This window comes from Phlebotomus papatasi, chromosome 3 (assembly GCF_024763615.1).
Source record: "Phlebotomus papatasi isolate M1 chromosome 3, Ppap_2.1, whole genome shotgun sequence".
NCBI classification, from domain to species: Eukaryota; Metazoa; Arthropoda; class Insecta; order Diptera; family Psychodidae; genus Phlebotomus; species Phlebotomus papatasi.
Window position 1 is genome coordinate 69,598,221 of NC_077224.1, and position 20,235 is coordinate 69,618,455.

The following is a 20,235-nucleotide window of genomic DNA, read 5'->3' on the forward strand; positions in this document are numbered from 1 at the left end:
ATCTAATAAGTAAGAAATTTTTTTGACATATCGTGGTATAATTGATTCAGGTTGTTTGGCATTCAATAAAAAATCCTGAAATTTGAACTCCACTTTCCGTACGAAGCTACACAACCTTCCCCTACTTTTATCATTTATTGACGATCCACTAAACAACTAAGGCCTCATTCTTGCAGAAAAATCCGTCCGGAAGTTGGCTATCAGGGAATATTTGGTGTATTTTAATTGCGATATAAAACTACACAGTAAAAAATGTGTAAAATACTACTACTGTAATTGTGCAGAATTGACCATTTTAGTTGTTTAATTTAAAAATGTTTTAAAAATGCACAATATTTTGGTAATTTATTGTCACGTAATTAAAAATTACCACTATTATAGTTAAAAAATTTTTCAACAACGTTGTAATGTTCGAAAATATGTAAAATTTTAACACTATAATAGGGTTAAATCGGATAAATTAATTATTTAATTGCGATCTATGTAAAAATTCTCACTATTATAGTCATAAAAAAATTTCAACAATGTTTTGTGATTTAAAACTGTTGAAAGATTCTAAAAATTATCATTATTATATTTAGTATAATGATAGTTTTTCACATTATTATAGTGTGAAGTCTCGTGTGTTTCAACCAAAGTTGTTGAATTTTTAAGCAAAAGTTGTCTAAAAATTGTTGAATTTCCATTTATGACATATACTTCAGTTAGATGCGCTTTTCAGTGGGCAAAAGTCATATAGAACATCAAATATTTATATACATAATAAGTATATTGTGAAGATTCGAGCATCAGATATAATCATCTCGCATTAAGAGAGGGATCCCGAGTACAGAAAAAAAACATTACAAAGGTTTGAAAATGCAAAAAAATAAAATCTGCGAAATGAAATGAAAATTCAACAACTTTAATTTAAATTAACAATTTTAAATAAAACACATTTTCCAAATTTAACACTATAATAGTGGGGTGAAATATTACACACTATAATAGTGTCAATTTTTTGTGTACGAAAAATTTAATTAATTTGCAGCAAAAATCACTGAAAACTACTTGTAAATGAATCACAGAACCAATTTTTAACAATTTCGAAGCCCCGTCTGATAAAATATTGGAGTTTATTTGACACTTCAAAGTTAGGTTATGTTTCATTCTTTTTGATATTTTAACTCGGACTGTTTTTACCATTTTTTCATCACTATATAATGAAAAACACTTGTTTTAACTAATTTGAATGTTATTTCTAGACAAAACACTTAAGAAATTAGAGAAAAACTAAGAAAATATGGGAGCGTTCCATATGCAAGTTACAAAGAATTGAAAAACTCGCACACTAATAATGTAAAACCGCATCAGCAGGCTGTAATACATGCTCAATTCGCTGTCCATATTCAGAGCGGCAATGCTTTTGCATATATAATTACCATTTTTTTATTTTGCAAAAAATAAGACATTTTCCCTTAAATTATCCCTAGAATTCGTTTTTTCATGTTTTTTTTTTTTCTAATTAATGCGAAAATAACATTTCTCCTAAGATATTTAATTCACATGGCAAAATTGAGAGGGAAATAATCCGATCATGTGTTTCCACTGATATGTAAAAATCCCTTGTTGACAGTCGCTCTTAAGGTTCAGCCGGGTAGTGGAGGGAAATTATACAAAATTGACCATTAGGGTTGCCAATAAGTTGTCCCGCGTTTTTCACAATTTGGCGCGTTTTCTTATCAGCTCATCCCTTGCTCTACAGTATCACTTAACAGCAATTCTAGGTCTTACATTATTTAGTTTTTTTTATCAATCTTTTAACATATTCAATTATTTGTTGCGATATTTTTTAATCATGACCCAACACAAACTGGAAAAATGTTAATATTTTTTAGGTTATGTAATATAAACCATTCAAATGTCCATTTATGTCAGCTCCATAAGAAAGGTGGCATTTTACGCGGATATTCTACGCCCATTTTTTGGTTTTTTTTCTCAATTTTTTAAGTATTAGAAAAGTTATCAAGTATTTTTTCTACTAAACGAAAGCTAATTAAATTCTCTACATCTCTATACATTCGTGTTATTATTTTAGCATAATATTGAATAGAATTCCTACTATGAAGCTCCAAACTTAAAATTGGAGTAAAATGCAATTTTGGGTTTTTAAGTGTTAATAATGCAAAATCTCATCAAAACTAAGATAAGCCATGCCAAATTTGGGCATATTTGATTCATTTGATAATCAAACTTGAGAAATGGCAACAACTTCTTTCAAATTTAACTGCTGCCCGAATTAGAATTAAGTTTGGAGAGAAATAGCAGCACGTACAAAAAGGCCTTGATAATCGACTGTATCTATTATTTTTCTACTAACTGTACGTTCAGATGAACGCATTGACAAACGATTTTAAGGTTAGTTCGCGCAGGAGAAAAAATTCCCTCGAAAATTTGCATAAAAAATGTAAACAAAGCACGTGGTGAACTTTTGTCTTCAGTCAAATGACGGCGCTGTAGTCGCTATGGGGGGCAATTTTCGTGGAGCAAAAGCGCCTCTTGCGGTTGGGGACAAGCAATACATGAACTGTCAGTTCCAGTCGAACCCCCGAGGAAGAAAGGGCGTCTTTTCGCTCCTGTTTCTGTTTTTTCTTCAGTGAAAAAGTGGCCTCTCATGCAAAAACTCCTCACCCGGACATTGTACAAATTATTCATAAACTTTTGGTGGAATTCTGGTGTTCAGTGTCAGTAGATAAGGGTTTGAAAATTGTGTGTGAAAATGTAAAGTTCACGGATTTTGGAGAGATTCTATTTTCCTCTCACTCTCGCCCTTTTCGGTCCATTTCCGAAAAAAACGACAACAAGAAGTGCCCTATAAGAAATGGATCCAGCCACGGATGACAGACCGGATATTTCCATGAGTGCCCATGGAAATAACCACTGGAGATCCCTTAGCTTTCTACCTGGATTCTTACCCCTGGTGTTCCGCATGGAATAAGGACGGAAATTTCCCTTTATATGGGTGGAAAACACCAGGGTTAATCCAGTGGTTTTCCCTTTGAGATATACCACGGGCAGACTCCCATGGAATCCGTGCGGAATACCAGTGGAAATTTCCAGCAGCAATATACAGTGGTAGTCCATGGGGTTTCCCAAGGGATTTTTCAGTGATACCCCCGGAAATTTCCACTGGTAATCCTCTGGTTTTCCACCATGGTTATATGAGTGGAATGACAGTGGAAATTTCCAGGGTGATGAGTGGATATCACCATGGGTAGTCCAAGGGTTTTCCCGTAGAAAGTTCCAGGTGGAAAATTCCATCTTTCAGATGGAAAATCCCAAAGGAATTCATGTGGAGTACCAGTGGAATATTCCAGTGTAAACATCCAGTGGAAGACCCTTGGTTCTCCCACGGTTATATACACTCATACACATGGTAATATCCACTGGTAATCCTGTGGTTTCTCACCACGGTTATATGAGTGAAACAACAGTGAAATTTTCCCTGGTGATGGACGGAAATCACCATGGGCACTCCGAAGGTTTTCCCATAGAAACTTCAAAGTTGTGAATTCCTACTTCCAGGTGGAAAATTCCAGAAGAATTTGTGTGGAGCACCATGGAAAGTTCCAGTGTTCTATTTTATTTAATAAAAAAAAAAGATTTCACTCTGCGATATGTCTATTTTTATATTAATCGAAAGAATTTATCACAACGGTCTCTGTATTTCAAATGTAATCGACGAGTCGATGATGCGTTCGATGAGTAAATAACGCCATTTTAGCGCACGCGCATTGCTCACGGATTTTTCTGGAAGTCGTGGTGAATTGGTTCTTGTGCAGTTATTTGTGAAAAAATACAATTAAAACTTTGAAAAACCAGTGACAAAAGTGTGCGGGATGAACAATAGAACTAGTTAAATAAAGTGACACGGTTTTCAATACGAAATAAAGAAATTTAGTGCGCGAAACACAAAAAAATCATCTTCTCCGTCTCATTCTTTGTGTTGACAAGGTAAGACGCCATTTAGAAAAGAAAATACCGTCAAATCAACTTTGAGTCACAAGTTTTTCTTGAATATTTTCCAAATTAGTTGAGATATTTGAATATCCAGTGGGTAATACCGCCACCGAGGCTGGTAGATACCCATGGAAACTGCGTGCGTGACGCGTCAATACAAAATTACAATATACTTCACCAGTGGAATCCAAGGGGATTAAGGGTGGAATTCACCAAGTGGACGCGTGGATAATTCCACTCTGTTACCAGTCGAATTTCCATTGGATCGCGCCGATTTTTTCTTATGTATTCGCAATTCAACAGCACATAAAATCCATTTTATTGCTGTTTATTCGCTTTCCGGAAAGTCATGCAAAATTTTTTCTTGTATATTTTGTTGGAAATACCCAAGAAAGCTATAATGAACAAGAGATTTTTCCTACTTCCTCCAAAAATGCAAAGATTTTCTTAGATTTTTCTTATATATTTTGTAAAATATTCTCATTTTTTTTTAATTTTATTTTATTGTTCAGAAGATTTTTACTGCGCTTCCGCAGAAAACGTGAGATTTTTGGGATTTTCTTGTATATTTTGTTAAATATATTATAGACACCCATGTTGATAAGGAGGCTCATACTGCTTCCCTTCTCTGGTAAATCTTACAACAAACACTTTTATCTTGGGTATTTCTGAAAATTTACAACACAATCCTAAGAATTTAGGGGATTTCCTTGTGAAAGTATGAAGAATAATCTGATCAGCGTTAGTATTTTGGGTACATTCAATAAAATGATCAAGGAAATCCTATACAATATCTACGATTTTCTGGAAGAAATAGGAGAGAAGCCCTGAGCAATGTGGGCTTCTTGTATAGAAATGGATTTGTATTATTTGTATAAACAAATTAAAATAAATAAGCTTTTCATATTTTATAGACCATATTATACACGATAAGGCGATGAAGTCCTGTGCCAAAATAGTCGGTCAAATCAAAGACAGCAATAGGCCATGCAGAAAGCGTAAGAAGGCAACGCCAGCAATTCCATTACCAAAGAACACTTCAGCAGTACCTGGGCCATATACTCAGCGAGATTTGAAATCGTCTGAATCTACTCATACATCTATCTATCGTCTAAATCGTAAGCTGTGTAAGGTGAGTGTCTTTAATAATTTGTAGTCTACCAAATTATAAAAAAAACATACAATAGCACTATTGTAGTAAATTAAAGTAGCGTGTGCACGATGAATTTTCGATTCGTATGATATGCAGTCAGATTCAGAAGGATTCGGATTTCGTTTTTTTTTCGTCGATGTCATTTCAAGATAATTTATTAATCAGGTGAAATGATAACTGTCTCATTGCGATCCATCGCTATTGTCGAATGTCCATTTATGGACAATCGAGATAATAACTTGCATTTTTGTCGCTAGTGTCGATAATTCTCGCCACTAGCTTATCGACGCCTCCGGACCTGTCGATTTGTACTTTCGAAGTGAAATTAAGTGAACATTTTGATTTTTTTTTAGTAAGTATCCTTTATCCTATTTTACTCTACTAAATACTCTTTTACTCTTTAATATATACCTTTTTTATAGATAGATAGATAGATTTATTTGCTCTTAAAACATCTGCGGCTGCCACCGACTTCAAGACCGACCTCATCGGGCAAGACGGCAGATAATCCCGAATCACTCGTTGTATAGGCCATATTTATTTTCATATTCATCATTAGACAACATATGAATGTGTTTTGAGAAGCTTTGCAGATGGAAAGAGGTGGGTCCCAGCATTATTATTTTTTTATGGAGCTTGGTCTTAAAAACAAAAAGAGGAATGGTTTCATAACCTATAAAACTTAGGCTGCTCCCCATCGAACCGGCAAACATCATCAACGTATTAAAACAAGGTCCCGGAAACACAACGATCATCTTTTCAAAGGATTCCAATTCTAAGGCTCTGGAAAAGATGTTTAACCTGTCCTGCAGTCCGGAAGATTGAGAAATACTGGGTAATTTTGAAGACAAATCTCAGGAAGCAGGCCAGATAGCCGAAAATTCGGCGGATTTTGCGAGGAAGTGGAAGAAAACGATCCATTATCGTGGAAATGGCTTTGTCGTCAACTCCTTAATGAAGGGAATATTAAAAAAAAATGCGGCGAGAAGCCATTGGTCTAAAAAAGAACCAAAATTTCAGAGAAATCCCAATAAAATTATAGTTCCGTAAATATTTGTATTTTTTATATGCTGTGGGTAATTTTTCAGAGCCATTATTCAATGGAATATTTGGCACTCAATGGGTCAAGTGGTAGAGCACTCGCTCTATGATGCAAGTGTCCCGGTTTCGAATCCCCTTTAGGTCACCAGGAATTTTTCTGGCGTTAAAGGTGTTCGGATTGCATCCAGTGAGCTTCACTGCACTTGACTCCACGGGGCATGGAACTGGCAACCTCATCCCGTACAAGAAAAAATAATATAGCATGTCTAGAAATCTCCTTGCGGGAAGGCCCAGTTCCTTCATGGAATGTCGCGCCAGCATTATTTATTATTAGCCAATCGGGAATTTCAGCGTGCACATTTATTTACGTAAATTAGCTAGGCATACCTATCTCTAAAAATCAAGTCATGCTCATGAAAATTTGGATGAGTGGCTAGTAACGGTTACTTTTTTTCAACTTTTCTTTCTAGGTGATCAACGATTCCTGCTTCTTTTGTAATTCATTATAATGTAAATAATTTTTCAATCACGTCAATATTTTTTATATATGTATCTGAACATTAAATTAATTTGAAGTTTAATTAGATTTTTTTTAAATTAAATGTATTATTTTTTTTTAATTTTATTAAAAAAGTGAAGTTAATACATGAAATAAAATGTTCTCTGCTATATATGACCAGTGTTATTACTTTAGTCTCAAGCTTGAATGATAATCTGAAGTACAAAAATTGCCTGAACGCTTACAGAAAAGTATATTCTTTAATAGAATGGAGATATTTCATTAGGCATAAAAAAAAGAAGGTCGCATATAATTGACATGTCAACTCCAAGAGATTCTTAGTATCATCGATATGACAATACTTTCGCCGCATTTGAAGAGTATAGTGCTAAAAGAGGATCTTCTGTTGCATCGCCATCGCTCTCTTCTAGCACCAAGTCATCAAGAGGAAACATTTCTTAACATCCATGAATTGCTAACGCAATGGTCTGCCAGTGGAATGCCATGGTACAGCTCTTACCATGTGGATTCCATTGGTATCCCATGCGAAAATACCGGCTGGTTTACCGAGATCACCCATGGAGTGCCAGTGGAGTACCAGTGGAAATTACCCCGCCCAGGTAAAGCAGTTACCACTGGGTTGCCATTGGTATCCCATGGGAAAACACCGGCCGGTTTTCCGAGATCACCCATGGAGTGCCAGTGGAGTACCAGTGGAAATTACCCCGCCCAGGTAAAGCAGTTACCACTGGGTTGCCATTGGTATCCCATGGGAAAATACCGGCCGGTTTTCCGATATCACCCATGGAGTGCCAGTGGAGTACCAGTGGAAATTACCCCTCCCAGGTATGGAACTTACCACAGGAATTCCCTTGGTGTCCCATGGGAAAATACCGGCCAATTTTCCGAGAGTACTCATGGATTTCCCATAGAGTACCAGTGGAAATTACCATGTGGCAGCTTTAGAATTTCAACGGGAATGCCCATGGATTTCCACTGGATAACACCACCACCGAGGCTGGTAGATTCCCATGGAAATTGCGTGACGCGCCAATGCAAAATTACAATGTACTTCTACAGGGGAATCCAGGGGGATAAAGGGTGGATTTCACCAAGTGGACGCATGGAACATTCCATTCTGTTACCAATGGAATTTCCATTGGATCGCGCCGGATTTTTCTTATAGGGTGATTTTTTGTGTGTGTTGTTTTCATCCAAGAGGGACTTTTAATTGCCCCACAATGGTGAGAGGCATCAAGTGAAATTGCTGGACAAGTGCAGCATTGGATGATCTTGGTGAACTCCGTAGAAAACTCGTTTTTACATTTTGTGCAGAACCACAGTGCTTTTTTTTTGTCTTGTTGCCATTATACAATTTTGTGGGCGAGACCGCGATCGAAGTATCTGAATTTGTGTATTTTCCTCATCTCTCTCCTCCATTTTCCCCCATTTCCAAGTAAATTTGCCCTCTGTGTGCTATGTGAGGTGGAAAATTTGGCAAAAGGGTGACGATTTTGCCGATAAACTTCAGTGTTTTGGGTGCACAAGAATCCCCCAAGGAAGGGCCACTATGGACTACTTTCAGGAATAAATTTTCCGTAAGTTTCCACTCAAGATTCTATGTTGAAAAAGATTGAATTTTAGTATGATAGAAGTGTGAGGAGAGGAAGATTTTTACAGTCTTTTTCCACGCCTTGGAAAAATCCAAAATACACTGTGCCCACAATTGCTATCTTATCACTTTGAAAATGATTGTAAAACGCAATTTAATTGATGTTTCCTGGATGCTCCTTCATACAATCTCTGAAATTACTAAGTCATTACTCAAGCCGGGATTGGAGCAAAAAGTAATTTGAACAGATTGTGCCGTAGACTTCAATTAAACCAAATTCGTGCTTTTAATCCCCACCCAATAATGAAATTGTTTTTGTGTAAATAAATATTCTCAAAATTATTGCACAATTGTGCCAAATATTCTTGTTTGGCAAAGAGGTTATTGTGAAAATTATTGTGGTTATGTTGGGCCTAACCTCAAATTTTTTTGTTACAGAGGTAAGCGGGGCAGTTTAGGTTTAGAAGTTAGAATTTATACAGTTTGGAAGAGAAGAAATATTGCACAAATCAAATACAGTACGACCCCAATGGAGTCAACGTATTTGATTATTACATATCTGCAATATTCTTGTGAAAGTTTGCTTGAAAGTTTGACATTAGGTACACTTGGAATTTTACAGTCGTACTGTAGCTCTTTCCCTATTTATTAAACTGATTCAAATATTTTCTCACAAATTTTACCTTAAATAGCTACCTTAAATTAAAGCTTTTTGTCATATTTACCTACACTGAGAGAAATCCGAAAAAGTTAAAATAACATTCTGGAAATGTTAATTTTACCCTGCAGTATTGATCCGAAAATGGTGTAAATATTACCCTTTTTAGGTGTATTAGGGGTTAAAGGTACCCTTTTTCATGTTAATTTTATCCTTAATAAGGAGTAAAATTAATATTAAAAAATGTTGATATATTTTTACACCTAAAAAGTGTTAATTTTCTGAGGAAAAAATGTTAATCGCACCCTCTTTTTTTCTCAGTGTATAGAATGTTATTTTCCAAAGTAGGGTTATGATAAACATAACTTATAAAAAGATATTCGAACTTACACTCAGCTTTTTACGTTATCGAGCGAGCAAATCGATATCCGCCTGACAACTGCTAAAAACTGACGGTTGATGTATTCAATTTGTTTTTACTAAGCATGTACTTTCCTCTGCGTGTTTTAAAGTTTTATTATCATTGATTAAAGTTTCACCGACAGACAATAAATTCACACAGCTCAAAATATAAAAACTGTCGGCCAGATTAAAAAAAATCTTAATAGCATTTTGTTCCCCAATCAGCCGGATAACGAAAAGCTGATTGTATGGACCCGAGTGAGTCCGACAGCCTAAACTTAAAATAGAAGAAGAAGTGTAGCAAATATATTCCACAAGTTTCAGAGAGAAATTGTTCAAATTTGAAATATTATTAGGTAAAGTAAATTTAATTGTTTTAAACTCATTTTATTCGAGAAAAAGAATCTCAATAACAATAAAACAAATTACAGTAGACTCTCTCAAATTCGGGCATTTGGGACCGAAATGTCAACCGAATTAGAGAAATTCTGGCGACAATTCAATTCAATTCAATTTATTAAAATTCTCAACTCCTAAAATTCTGGCGACAAACTTTATGAAATGCAACGATTTTTTATTCATCTGCATACACATATTGAGTTTACACAGTTATATATAACGTAAATTGCATGAAAATCCCTTAATAATGCAAAATTACATGGAAACTAATTCAAACCATGCAAAATTTTAGCATATTTGATTCACTTGATAATCATAATCAAACTAGAAAAATGTCAACAGACTTTTTTCAAATGTAACTGCTGCCCGAATTAAAAAGTAGCCCGATCTTAAAAGAGCCGAATTAGCGAGAGTCTACTGTATTAGGTAAATTTATAGAACGAAACTCGCTGCATAACATAACCTCAAAGGAATTAAATTATCCACTTTCTTACAAGAATAATTGGGAAGCAAAATACAATATATCCGCTTCGTTATTCGGATGTATTTTTCAGTTTATTCAAATCTAGAAAATAAATATTTGAATTTGAGATTTTTTAAATTTTGTATAGATAGAATTAAAATTTTGAAGAAATAGTAATTAATAAGCCATTATTAGAGAAGTCTTTGTTTTTATAATTCATTTATTTAACAAAATTAATTAATTTAGCAGATTAATTTATTTTCACTCTGATTCGAATAAGGGGAGCGGGCATTAAAAGTAATAAATTCTAGAACATATCAACTATTATAATATTTTTATTTACTCAAAAATACATGAAACGATTTTTATTAAGGAAAATTCTTAATTTTAAAATGAATTCTTGTATTAAAAAACATTTCATTTTCTTTCCTGTGAAAGAGAATGAGATCTAGATTCTAGATCTAGTCATCTCACTCACTCTCATTGGCAGTTTCGAAAATATGTTTACAAAATAAAAGTTATTGTGCGTTTGGCATTAAAATGGAATATTGAGGATTTGGGTGTTTTGAGATAGAAGTCTTCAATATTTAAATTATACTCAGTAATTTTGAAAGCATCACGCTGTATATAAATTCAAGAATATTTCTTTTAAAATTTATTATTAAAAGAAAATAATTTTCGTGTTTAGCTACCATCAAATTAAAATTTTTTGAGTTGTGTGGAGTGTATGGAAAATGTTACTTATGAAGTATATTTCTAAGTATAAATACTAAAAACGTCACTTTTAACGAAAAAAAAAACACTTAAGAAAATCTTTAGTACAAACTTCTTGACGTAAAGCAAGATTCAGACGCCCCATTAAATTTTTGACTATAATAATCTATTTCACAAAATTAGAGAATGAGATCCAAAATCGGAATACAAAAACACCTTGAAAATTACTTTAACTGACATTTGTAAATTTATAATGAGAGATGGGCTACTTTGAGCTGTGGGGCTACATTGATATACGATTTTGTGGCATAATTATAAAGGAAACTGGGCCTTGTAATCTAATATAGATCCACCATTTTTTTGTCTAATAAATTATATTAAGCCCAGTTTCTTTTAGAAATATGTTGAAAAATGTATATCAATGTTGCCCCACAGCTCAAAATATCCCCACCTCCCCTTAAAATTTATATCCTGTCCTTTTTCAAACGTTTGGCATATGTCTATCAATCTCTTGCATCCAAATTAAATTGAAATAAATTGAATTTGACGTGACACTTAAAATAAGAAGAAGAGTGGGAATCGTTCGAAAAAAAGGGGATGTGAATTTTTATTTCATGAAACTTTCCTGATTTAAAAGGTTCTACTTAAAACCTTAAGTTTTCTCCAGCTTCCAAAATATTGTTTTATCTTTGAGTTGTATTCAACATAATTTTACATCTTTAACAAAACATTTTAAAATGCTGAAAAAAATTCAATCCATACAATAATACCAAAATTGCAATAATTTTTTTCAGAATATAACAAAAATTTGATGCACACTCAAGATCTCTTGTGGTTTTAGAATAGGAGTTTAAAGATTTTGTTGACTAGAGATGGGACACTTTACAATTGACACACCTTTAAAATTGGATTTTTTCTCCTATTTTTAAATGGAATTGAGCCTTATCATGATGTAATTTATTTTCTTTTCTTTCACTTTTTTCTTTGCTTTTATTATACAATGTAAGAGAGGCGATCCTATTTTTTGAGATATCAATAAGTATCAAATTATCAAAATATCAAATATCGATGTATCAGCATGAGTAGCAATAAATAGTAAACATTCAATCACATAATTTCAAAACATCGTGCATATGAGCAATGAAAATCTAGTTTGATCAGTACTCAATTTAGAGCTTTAAAAGCAGTGAAATCATGTTAAGTTTTGGCTAAGGTAAAATAAAAAGTTTTCCATTTTACCTGTATACGCATGTAAATGCTAATCATAATTATACTATTTTAATTTTAAAAACATATCGTCACTTGTATTAGCAACAGTGCTAATTGACTACATCTTAGCGCAGCCTATTTTTATCTTCAATCACTTTTTATTGAGAAGAGAACCTAGAATATCTGGAATATTACAGGAAGGCTTTCAAGCTTCACACATACTCTGATTTTATATTTTTCGCATATTCCTTTAATAATGCCTCTGACCTATTTTTTAGGAAATGTGTGACTTAAGACTATAGAGCTAATAAAATAAATTGTCATATAGATAAGTCAGCATTAAAAAAATTTTTAAAAAGAAATGTAAAGTGTTCGAAATCAGAGTGTGTGGAAGCCTGAAGGCCTTCCCTTTTTTCTATTTTCAAATACGAAAAAAATATATTATAAACATATAAACTATTAGCCAAAAAAATAGATGGCAAATCGTCCTAGCTTTGCGGAATGCCCGAAAACACGGAGATAGAGCTCTCCGTGAAATATTTTTTCGCATGATTTTATGGTGCTTACTGATCTACTAGAGATAAAATTGATTAATAAATCATAAAAGCATTTCATAATCAAAAATTGGTAAATAAATGATCATTTTAGATTATTCTGGCATGAGTTACGCCGAACGCGCAATAAATTTTGTTTAGTAAAGATGTTTTTGACATTTCAATAAGAGTGAATGAGATCTAGATCTAGTCACCTCGCTCATTCTCATGGGAAATTTTCATAACATGTTTACAAACAAAAGTTACAGTGCGCTGGTCATTGCAAGCATACCGACAAACAAAAAATGTAAACACGAGAAAGATAAGTTACTGACGGATATTCAACCGATTCATTATACTGATTTCAAGGCCAGATAAACTTTAAAAATTAAAGTTAATATTAAAGTTAATTAAATTAAAATCACCTCTAACACATATCCAAAAGTAAAAGAAATTATAGGAGTCGTTTTCGAGAAAAACCAAAAAGATATGGTTTTGGAGGGGTTGGAAGGGATGGGGAGAAAAAGAAAAAATTTCTAGAGATATCGTTTTTTTTTAGTGGGGGTCACCGAAAACTGAAGGTTGATATCTCTTACCGTTTAAGCTCTAGGACGGTGACAAGTTGCAAAAAAGTCGATTATATAACTGCTCTCTCTGAGTTCGATCAGTAAAATAAGTCTTTTTAAATAACGATTACAGAAATACTTTTCAAAAGAATTTTGAAGTTACTGCAATTGCTGATAAAGCAAACGATATAATAAAGTGCAACTCATAATTTAGGAAAAACCAAGTATTTTATTTGAAAAATGTATTTGTCTAAATCAGACTTTTTATTGAGCATTTGATCTATAAACCGGGAAGTATCAATTACATGGTCATGATGACTATAATAAACCTCTTCTAGCGGTCCATCAATTTTTCTTTTTAGTAATATCACAGTAATATAAATTACTCCACCCACATTTATTATAATCACACTTTTGAAACAATCCGGTAAAATCAAATTACTTTCAGTTCGTGACAACATTTCTGCATTAAATTTATAATCGGTATAAAAATTAAAGTTCATGTAATTTTATAGTTTATCTAACAAAAAGACAAACTACATCAAATTTCACAGTTAATAATGAAATTATATTTTTACTGACACATTAGAATTAGACATTAGACAGCACAATTTGTGTGACTTCTCTCACAGTTTTTCTATTCTTTTCTTACTATTTCCGTCGCTTTTTTTTACTCTTTGGTAGCTTCTTCTGAGTTGTAGAAGAAAATGTATGTAAACATTTAACACTTTGTTAATAAAGATTTGTGTCTAATTTAGATTCTCAGTGTACATTGTCTATATGTAATCGACATGAATACATTCTTTTTATTATTTTCCTCACATTTCCTACTTTTTTCTCTGTTTAAGAACAAATGTTTTTGCCGTAAAATATAATTAAATGTGAGAGGGAGAAAAAAACTTTGAAGATTTTTGTAGTGATAGAAAGAAAAGTAAAATTATACATATAAGCATTATAATTTTGTTTTCGTGGGTGTTTGTTGGAGAAACAAATAAGAAAAAAAATAAAAAAAATCTCATGCTTAATGCTAATAATTTGAACAAATTTTCTGTCTCGTGCCTCAACACCATTATAATAATACATTTTTCATATATGTATTCACAATTGACTTAAAATATCATTGTAGTTTTTATTCAATACAATATTTCTATACATTTCTTTTTGACACTGAGCAATTTGTATGAGTATAATAATTTTGAGGTCAACAAAAGTGGTGTAAAAGTCATAATTATTATAAACGAAAATGAATGCCAAATGAGAATTGAGAAATCAATTTCAATTTCTTTCATTCTCTCTTCGTTGTACGCATTATTATAAGTGAAATTAAATATGTATTTTTATGCGAATAGTATTAAAGAATACAAGATATTTTAAAATTTCTAATCAAATACTTAGAACTATTTTTCGAATGGGAATATGTAAAGATATTTGTCCAAAAAAAATATCATATATCCACAACTGTTCTTGATAAAATAAAGCTCAATATGAGAACCCCATTACTCATATAATGCATGTAAACGACCTTACATACAAGTATTAAATTTCTTTATGAGAAAATAACAAAATCAATTAGAGGAAAATCTATTCGACTGATTTATCACCAACATCGAACTTGTTGTCTGGGGTATAGAATGGTTAGATTCAATCAATTGATCTTTACAGTGCCTTCTTCTTACTTCAATCAAGATGAAATATGAAACTCTGAAGTGGAGAATAAGGGAAAGTTAATATGACAATAAAATTAATTGATGTGAAATCAATAGTTTTCAAAGTATCATCTTCGGTTATAAAAGAAAAATTCTTCAGACAAGGAGTTATATGGAGCACTGACAAAAATGTGGAAATATTAAATTAAGATTTTAAGTACGGGAAGGCTTTAAGGCTTCGCACATACTCTGGCTTCGAAAACTTGATAATTTTCCCACATTTCTTAATGAAATCTGACTTAACATGTGCTGAACATGATCGATAATACCATCCAAGTTGTGATCTCTCAATTTGAAAAAGCAACTCCTCAACTCTTAGCTTCTCACTAACACCTATGTTCCTAACTCGAAGACACCTCATCTCGGCAGCTTATACTCGCGATCTTATTCTTTCAGTCATTACCCAAATCTCATAACCATAGGATAGAATAGAAATGAACATAGGGGAAGTGTGCGAAATTTCGGCCACTTTGAGTGTAATTTCGGCCATGGAAATTAATTAATTAAAATTATGTATTTAATCTTCGAATAGTCAATGAATTCATATTGCTTTTAAATATTTATTTATTTTAGGATGAATTAACTCAAAGACCGTTAAATTTCAGGTATAATTTGAATTTTAATTGCGTTGTAATAAATAACTCAGTGTGGAAGAGTCTTACAAAAAATGTGACAGATCGATTGTGTTTCTAACAGTCTTGTGATTTGTGGTGACGTGCAGAAGGTTTTCCTTCGGTGTTTTTCATGAAAATTGATTAGATTTCTTTAAAAATTGTTTCTGTTTATGTTAATTGTGAATCAATCTTTAATTTCGGGTAAAATTTCTCATCTGGATCCTATATTTCGCGTAAAAAATTATATACTTTGTGAGCGTCTCTCCGGTGAGGTAGTGTTGCCTATTCCGGCAACATCTTTTGCTTTCTTGAATTTCTTATTCTTTTTATGTTTTTTTCTTCAATTTCTGAGTTCTACAATATTCAGAGAAAAAAAAAACCATCGCTTCTATGAAAAAGATGATGTGGAAAAGGCCTTGGAAGAGTTCAGAAAGGGCAAATAGCTAGGGGAATCTGCGCGTAAATTTGAGATGCTTCTCTTCAGGACAAATTACGCGGAAAATCTCAGGGCTTATGGGTCATATAAACGTACTAAACTAAATATTAAACTCGTTCCGTTTGACGTTTTGAAATTTTCTATCCGTTGCGTTACAAATAATGATCAGAAAAAAGGTGGCCGGTATTTCACACAAAGTGGCCGGAATACTACCCAAAGCAATGTCCATATTTTTATTAATTTTTCAATATTTTAGGAAGTGATTTAAAGAAAACAAAGATGATAAACTAGTTTTCAAGGTTCCACATAACCCTCCCGAAAAGAAAGTAACAAAAAATATCAATAAGAATTAAAAATATTGCATTTCAAACTTAGGACTTCGGTGCTTATATGCAACTATGACAAAATTTGGCAAACTTAGGGTAAGTGTGCCAAATTTCGGCATAGTTGCATACAAGCGCCAAAGTCTCAAGTTTGAAATGTAATATTTTTAATAAAAATTGTTTTTATATTCCTTCTTCTTAAGGAGTGTTGCTTGGAACCTTGTAAACCGTTTATCGTCTTTATTTACTCTAAAATCATTCTTAATACATTTTAAAATGAATAAAAATGTAGACATAGCTTTGGTGCCCTATTTCGGCCACCTTCATTCTCATAGTTCTTTGCTCTTAAGGCCTCTACACATTGGGAGCAATTTTTGTCAAAAATTGCATTTTTGACAGAATTTTGACGTTACTGCCTACAGCACTGCAGCCAATTTCCTTCAAAAAAGCAATTTTTGACGAAAATTGTGCTCAATGTGTAGACACCTTTAGGGAATTCTTTCAATGTCTTTTTTACGTCATCTCGTTTGTCAAAGCTACATTTTTTGTTATTCTTTTGCATTGTATAATCTATATAGAGAGTACGTAAAAACTAAAAATTCATGGAAATTCGAGGAACAAAAAAGGTGGCCGAAATTGCAAGCTGGCCGGAATTTGGCACACTTACCCTACCCTATGGCTTTGAAAACCAATAATTTAGCAGAATGACTAAACTCGACCTTCCTCACCACGCTTCTGCCAAACTTCCTCGTTGCTGCAAAAGCTTGACCAATCTACGACGAGAGTTTTGCGTCCACCTTACTATCACTCGTGTATAACACCCCGAGGTACTTGAAATTCACAAGAACATTAGCCGTACTCACTATGGCGCTGTTATCTTGTAATATCGTTATCTCGTTATCTCGTTATGTTCTCGTAATGTATTTTATAAATGAAAAATTATAACAAGATAACAAATTACGGAGATTACGAGATAACAACGCCATAGTGAGTACGGCTATTATTTTTAATTTAAGCAAAATTACTCTCGTTTTGAAAAAAGTATTTAATAATTTTTTATACTTCGTTTTTTTTTCTAAAGTTTCAGAGTAATATTCTAACAAGGTAGTCAAGATGCATAATTATACTTGGCTCTGGACAAAGTTTTTCTTGGCAATAATTTTGGCCTCTTTTTCGCGATATGATGAGGAAAGTGCATAATATAAGAATGCTATTTTATGAAGCTTGTCTTCTGGGTAAAATACTGGATTTTTTGCGCATTGAAGTGGAACAAGATGAAAGAGGGTAGTTATTACTTGTTTAAAATATATATACATAAAGACGAAAAAACTAAGGGTGGATTTAAAGAGAATCATGCAGGCTATCATGAATAAATTTATAACATTCTTATTTCTCGTTTCTTCGTGGCTTGAGATTTTATCAAAGCTTTATCATGTGAGCAAAATCATTATTATTAGAGCGCAAAATTGATTGTCACATATTTATGTATGATACATACATATATAGCTTCTCCTTTAAAATAATCCTCATGCGAATAGGCTTTAAACTGTTGATAAAAATAGGATGATTATTTTGAGTGGTCATGTAGTGGCTTGTACTAAACTAATCGGTGAATTAAAAATTATTGTTAGAGGCTGAGAAAGAAAAGGGGGGAAAATAAATGGAAATTGTAACACAGTGAAATAATTTCAGTGGGTAAAACAACCAATCCCTAACTTATGTAGTCGTGTCACGTTTAGATTTACGTTTAACCAAGTATATAATGCAGGATTATATGTATTCAACACTTGTCTCGAGCAATCCGCATTCATTACCTCCATTCTTGTATTCGATACGCGATTTTATGCTGTTTCCTTGAAATATTTCACTTTTATTTAAACTTTTACTGTATTATACATTTTTTTTTTTTAATTTCTTGTTACTCAAACTCAAAGTATCTTACTCTTACTGATGTAAAATATCTTACTCTTCATTGAAATCGCCAATTACAACCACTCTTATAGCCATAAACAAGAGATATAAGATTAAAAATCTTCGATTTTAGCAACCCCACAAATCGAAATTTTGTATATACTTATACTAGATATTTACTAGAAATAATATGAATTCATGTTCGATGCTACCCCGTGTCCGATAATGCCCCAGATTCCCCTATTTTATCAGTTTATATTACTTCTAACAGTTTTTCTTGGTCAAAAGCCACAGACCTCTAAAATGCATTTTCATTCAATTATAGTTATTAATAAAACAAAATTAAACTTATTTGAAAGGTCTGAATAAGTTTGCTTGTAAAATCAATAAGGTACTCCGATAATTGTTTTAATAAAGAGGAAAATAAAAGAAAACTTGCGAATTGCCTGAATCCTCTAATTCGGCATTCTATAAATTTCCCTTTGTCATTACATTCAGTAATGTTATTCGATTTAGTGCAACAAGAGAAACAAAAGACGTGTAAACTTATTAAATAGTTGCAAGAATCAGCAAGTGTTATATCTGTCCTTATACAGCGGATAATTTGTTGATTCAAACTACAAGTAATTTTGTTTTTTTGGAGATGTTAATATGGTATAAAACTTGCGATGTTCATGTGAGGTATTTCTTTCATCAATTACACTGACCTAGATTCCATGGAAAAAAAACATTAAGCAATATTTATTATAAATTCCACTCTTGTAAATAATACAAGAATCCACCCTATCAATCAATCACACTCTGAGTACATAAAATACTCATGATGTAGGTTCAAGATTGATTAATAATTAAATAGCTTTATGAAAGATAAATCTAGAATACATCAGAAACGTTGCTCTTCTCCACTGAAAGTCCAGATATAGAAAGAAAATCTAGAATACATCAGAAACGTTGCTCTTCTCCACTGAAAGTCCAGATATAGAAAGAGAATCTACAATGAATGACTCTTTCATGTAAAACCCCCAAGAAAGCAACAAAATACTACATGCTTAATTGTGCTTCAAAGTAATACTAAACATTATCTGTTATGAATTAGTTTATTAATATTTCAAGAAAAAACTATATGTGATGATTGTTAGTTGGAAGATAATTACAATATCATGAGACAACACATTCAATAACAAATTTTTGTTAGTCAATTATGTCCACACGACGTAAATAAAAAAATATAGATATTTAGGGTAAGTGTGCCAAATTCCGGCCAGCTTGCAATTTCGGCCACCTTTTTTGTTTCTCGAATTTCCATGAACTTTTAGATTTTACGTACTCTAGAGATTATACAATGCAAAAGAATAACAAAAAATGTAGCTTCGACGAACGAGATGACGTGAAAAAGATATTGGAAGAATTCCCGAAGGGCAAGGAACTATGAGAATGAAGATGGCCGAAATAGGACACCAAAGCTATGTCAATATTTTTATTCATTTTAAAATGTACTAAGAATGATTTTAGAGTAAATAAAGACGGTAAATTCTTTACAAGGTTCCAAGCAACACTCTTTCAGAAGAAAGAATAAAAAAAATCAATTTGTATTAAAAATATTACATTTCAAACTTCAGACTTTGGCTCTTGCATGCAACTATGGCGAAATTTGGCACACTTACCCTATATCTTTGTCTCTGACAATTTGATTCTCTTCAAATTTTTTATTAAATATACATCGCACTTGTGAAAGTGTGATGATACAATTCGTTTTTGAAGGCAATTTATGGAACTTTTTCAATAAAGCGGTCTTCATATTAAAGGTTTAGTCCAGTTTCCAAAGATCTAAAAATCCTAATTAGGATAGAACTTTATTAGTCTTCAGAGTCTAAGAAATCATTGTCCCTTAATAATCCAATTCGATTCCAGTCGATTTTTCCAAAAAAAAAATGACTAATGAGAAATTAGAGATGTTAAGCTATATGGCTAAGCCTTATGCCCTAGACACACTTACG

General features: G+C 32.6%; 1 protein-coding gene and 1 long non-coding RNA gene across 3 annotated transcripts in view; both read left to right on the plus strand.

Annotated features, from left to right (window-relative positions):
• Positions 1-3,794: 3,794 nt before the first annotated feature.
• Positions 3,795-6,885, plus strand: LOC129808166 (uncharacterized). The gene is made up of 3 exons (XR_008752346.1): positions 3,795-3,993; positions 4,914-5,131; positions 6,664-6,885. It is a non-coding gene; the product is annotated as an uncharacterized LOC129808166 (long non-coding RNA).
• Positions 6,886-7,885: 1,000 nt separating this feature from the next.
• The window catches only part of LOC129808119 (Ca(2+)/calmodulin-responsive adenylate cyclase), a 64,668-nt gene continuing 52,318 nt past the window's right edge, over positions 7,886-20,235 (plus strand). For both annotated transcript variants that reach the window (XM_055857864.1, XM_055857865.1), the window contains exon 1: positions 7,886-8,290. The gene's annotated coding sequence lies outside the window, so the exon portion shown is untranslated. The remainder of the gene's footprint in view (positions 8,291-20,235) is intronic.